General features: G+C 39.9%; 1 long non-coding RNA gene across 1 annotated transcript; it reads right to left on the bottom strand.

Annotated features, from left to right (window-relative positions):
• Positions 1-444: 444 nt before the first annotated feature.
• On the bottom strand, positions 445-3,054 carry LOC106518563 (uncharacterized). The gene is made up of 3 exons (XR_001310333.1): positions 3,023-3,054; positions 1,690-1,807; positions 445-627 (listed from the first exon to the last, which is right to left on the bottom strand). It is a non-coding gene; the product is annotated as an uncharacterized LOC106518563 (long non-coding RNA).
• Between the last annotated feature and the right edge of the window lie 1,852 nt (positions 3,055-4,906).

Raw genomic sequence — 4,906 nt, forward strand, 5'->3', positions numbered from 1 at the left:
CATCAGATATTGTCCAAGATTAACCTTCAGGGTGGATATAGCTCGCTAGCAGCTTCGAACTGATGACCTATCCACGTCATCATTTACCCAGAATGCTTTGCGTGTAAATAAAATGGCCCCGTTCATGTAATATATTTTTAAACTTTTAGTTTAAAAATGATAAAAACTGAAAATCCTACAGTATTTTTACAGTCTTTATTTTACAGTTAAAATATATGTTTATTACATAAAGTCTAATGTTACAACTAATCATGGATCCCTTTAGAATTCATGTTCCCACAACAACAGAGGTGGTTTTAGAAAGTTGTCCAATGGATGACCCGATGGGGYCACTGTGAATGTTGGGATGTTGTATCAAAACCAAAGCAGCGACAGAAATTCAGGAGTTTTATCTTTTATTTAAGGTGTTTTTTTCATGCTATGTTATGGATTCACCTTCTTTGGTTTCTCATTTTTGATGACGACCCCCGTTGGTTGCCACAGGGTCTTGGCTCTTCAGATGTTAGGAGCACGGTGGGTTGCGGTGGCAGAGTTTCAGGGTACTGGGTGGAGCATGGTGTGGTGGGGGTGGGCTCAGACACTCTGTTGGGGTTCTGTTGTCGACACAGTTGGACCTCAGACTACGACCTGGATGAGAAACAAGCGGCACAAGCGTGAAAATTGTGGCATCATGGCAGGATTTTCTGCATCCTGACACGGTCCAGTAGAGTCATGCCAGGGATCGACCTGGGGCATGGTGGGCGTATGGGACAGTGTGGCCATAGATGACGTGTGTGTGAGCGCACAGGGGGGCACAGGGGAGAGTTATTTAGGGAAAACAGAGTGAAACACAAGTAGAATATAACAGAAGGATGAAACCCAAAGCTAGAGTAGACGTTTCTTTTTTGTTTCATCTCTGATCATATTAGGCTACTGCTCCTTTCTGTGCACGATAACAACCGGTTTTAGTTAATATTCATTCCGACATTCACAAGTTATTAGAGGAGGATGCTGCACATCATGATCGTGTGTCAGGGCGCCTGTCAGCTCTCTGTTAGGAATCTGAACAGAAACAGTTCATTTTAGGTGACAGCAGTCAGCTTTATGAGTCATAATTATGCAAGCTGAGACATCCCGAGGCAGATCAACACAGACGTGTGTGTGTGCGTGTGTGTGTCTGTGTGTATGTTTGAAAACGCGATAATATAATCTTTGTGAATGAGAGTGAAATCACTCCCATCTCCTTCGCCCTACTTCCTCCCCTCCTCTTCCTCTGTTTCTATCTCCCATTGATGTGGAGCCGAATTAAAACGTGCCGCTCATACGATCGTATGTGTGGCCTTGTTTTTGCTACTTGGTGGGGATGATTTTTCAGGAAAATGCAGCCTCGTGGGGTCTGAAGCCGGTTAGGTTAAGGAATAAGGAGTGAATTGAGTTTAGGTTAGTTTTAGGGTCAGGTAGGTACCTGTGAGGTTAATATTAGGGTAAATGGTCAGGGTTAGGATATAAAATTACTATAAAATGAATATAGGTCAATGGAAAGTCCCCACAAGGATAGAGAGACATAGCAGGTGTGTGTGTGTGTGTGTGTGTGTGTGTGTGTGTGTGTGTTGCCACTCATGCTGTCCTCAGGCTGTAGAAAATGAGTTTTTGTGAGCGAAACAGAAAATTAAGAAAAAGTCGGAGATTTTTAACCTGTCTGTCGCACACCTCATTTAATCCCTTGTTCCCTCTTCATCACTCCTCATCATCACCTTGCACTCCTGTGGATTCAGGGTGTTGATGGGATGAAGACATCGGGAATCAAGACTGGCTTATACCATGGAAACTACCAGAGAGCATAAACAAGGATTAGTTCATGAGATGTGGAATTATTWTTTTTTTTTGTCAGGATCTGTGTTTTCTTTTATTATTATTTTTGTCAGTTCTTTTGTGTCATCATCAACTCTCCTCAGTGACTTCCTGTTTCCTCAGCCAGTCCTGCCACGCCCAGTCCCACCTGTTTGATTTAGCACAGCTGCAGCCACTCTTCTCATCAGCTCTATAGTTTATGACCAGATTCTCCTCACACACCATGGCACACCTCCTCCCTGTGACTCCGCCTGTATTTTGTAGGTAAAATTTTCTGCCATGTCAGCGTTTTTGTTTCATTGACCTTTGTGTCAGTCTGCATTTCTGGGTCCGAACCTCCTATCGATCGTGACACTTTTACCAAATAGAAAAAAATAAAGACACAATAATGACAGCTGAAGTTGTGGAAGTTTCCCATAATAAAAAAGTTTTTCATTGTTTTTGCACAAAACATGTTTGCTGACTCAACTCAACTTAGCCACAAAAAAACAGATGTGTTTGATTTACTTAAACAAGTTATGTCAACAATTTTAAGTAAATCCAACAATCTGTTTTTTGAGTTCAGACTAGTGGCTTTGTCTAAGGCAGGGTTCACAAACTTTGGAGCTTCTGACCTTTTGAGCTAATAGATAAAGAGTAGACTAACAGTAGCGGCGCCTGACCATTCGGGGAGCTAATATTCATTTCCTGAATCAACATCAACACAAATGTTACAATTTGTGACACAATATTGCACAAAGTTGACTTTTTTCTCCCTCCCTGCTGGTTGTGTCTCGTGRAAACAGTCCGGTCTAATGTTAAATCAGAAAAACACCACCTGCCCCTGCACCAACCTGAAAGTGTTTTTTTTTTAAATTGTGAATAAAATTAATCTGACAGGTACACAACTTTCTGGATTATATTTCTAATTTAATTTTGAGTTGTATTTTTTGCAATATACTGCAGATTAACAAGGAAAATGTTGGGAAGACATCATGTGAACTAATCTTGACTAAATCACTAAAATCTGTTTAAAATTACATTTGAAATTGTGAAAATAGTTGCAAAAACACAGAATGAAACAAAACATGGCAAGGTGTCCTGATGTGTCTCAATAATCCAGGTAGAAAAAAAAAGTTAAATCAGGTCCTCTGAACACAAGGCATGCTAAGTAAATAAGCAATTAATTAGCAGCTTTCCCTCCAAGTCTCACCTGTTCCTCGTTGTCTCTTCACCAGGTGTTTGTCCTTGTCTCTAATTAGTCACTCTTTATTTTCTCTCTCTCTCCTGTCAGCGCCTTGTCTCTCAGTTGGTCATGTTTGTTTCCCCGTGTCCTCTGAGGTTTGAGTATCTGTCCGCCTGTTTGTTTTTTTCATTCTTTTTTTTGTTTGTTTATTAAACCGGTTTAAGTCTCTCTGTCAGTCTGCACTTTGGCTCCGCCTTTAAATTCTCCAAACATGATATTTAAAGTTAACAAGATGCACTTAAATGCAATACTGCAATAAAAATTGCTTTAAAAAATGCAATATTGCAAATAAAAATTGTTGTTTCTTAGTTATGTTGTTTGCAGTATTTAAAAATTGAGTAATTTTTTTTTAATGATGGTCGAAGTTCAGTTGAAATTCTCTCATCCTGTAAAGTTTGACTCTCACAGACGCTGTGGGTCAAACACAAGGCCGAGCTTCCTGCTGCGGGCTAAAAGCCACGCTGCTACAGCCTGCAACACACACACACACACACATACACACACACTTGTGTTTACTCAGACTTGTGTAGTTTAATATTAGAATACAGTTTGCTGCTGAGTCTGACCTGCAGAGAGAGGGATGGATGGCGGGGAGGGGGATGGGCGTCATGCACCTTCCTCTTGTTTCATTGCTCTCCTCTTTTCTTTCTTCACCCTTTTATTCTCCTCTTCTCCTCCAGTCACCTCCTCCTCACTCCTTCCCTTGCCCGTCTCGCTGTTTCTCTGCATGCGGYTCATTTCCATCTCACCTAGGCGTTAACCTCGCGACTAATCTGTCCATCTGTCTTTCCTCTCTGTGCCCAAACTGCACTTTTTGTTTGGACCCAAGAATCCTTTCTTGTTAGATGTTGGAGTTTTACACATTGATAATTCGGTCAGTTTTACAGATATTATGCAGCAATTTGGTGAGGTAGTAGCTGAGAGTCATCCACAACGTATAAATGTCATTACCACAATTTGACCAAAATAGCTTTAACTGTAATTATAACAAAGTTGGTTTTAGTCTTAAATTATGTCATGAAAGGTGGCGGGTGATATGYATTATTTTAAAGAAACACATCAAGGACATTAAACAAATGAAATGATTTTATTTCAAATGATAAAACAGAAAAGAAAGATCCTCTGAACTGCGATGTCCGAAGCGATCCGTCAGTCATTTATCGTCCTGCAGAAAAGTAAATGAAAACTACAGCTGGAACCAGAGCAGCACAGATGCTGAGCTGAATATTCACAGAAAGACGACCGGTGGAAGGAACTGTTTTTCTGGGGCTGTCAGAGTAAATATCAGAGGGATTTGTTGGTGAACTGGGTTTATGTTGGACCTACTGCAGGGATTAGTGTTTACGGCCTCATCTCTGCCTTCTGTACATGATTTATAATCTATATGCATCTGGATGGATGAGGAACAAAATATTAAAGACACAGACATCAGTGCTTTAGGAAGTTGTTACTTTTTATAGATAATATTGTTGTCTAATGCWGAAAGGTAAAGGCAGATTAGTGTGCGGTTGTGTGTCTGTTAGCAAAATATATCATGCACCACTGGACAGATTCTAATGAAACTTAAAGAGAATTAGCATTTTCTACAAAAAAAACAAAGCATGAATGCTTATTGTTGAAAGATTTTTTTTTTTGCAGAAATGAAGAGAAAAGCTGTACAAAAATGTAGCAATTTGTTGTAAAATAGCACCCCCCCCAAAAAAGCTAAAATAGTCGAAAAGTAGCTGAATAAAAGTGAATTTAGAACAAAGCAGAAAGAGCACGTTTGTGGAATTACTGTATTTATTCATGTATAGTATTTGAAATTTAACCCTTAAAATCACCCATAAAGTGAGGGGTAGTATTATACAG

Source organism: Austrofundulus limnaeus, unplaced genomic scaffold (assembly GCF_001266775.1).
Source record: "Austrofundulus limnaeus strain Quisiro unplaced genomic scaffold, Austrofundulus_limnaeus-1.0 Scaffold63, whole genome shotgun sequence".
Lineage (NCBI taxonomy): Eukaryota > Metazoa > Chordata > Actinopteri > Cyprinodontiformes > Rivulidae > Austrofundulus > Austrofundulus limnaeus.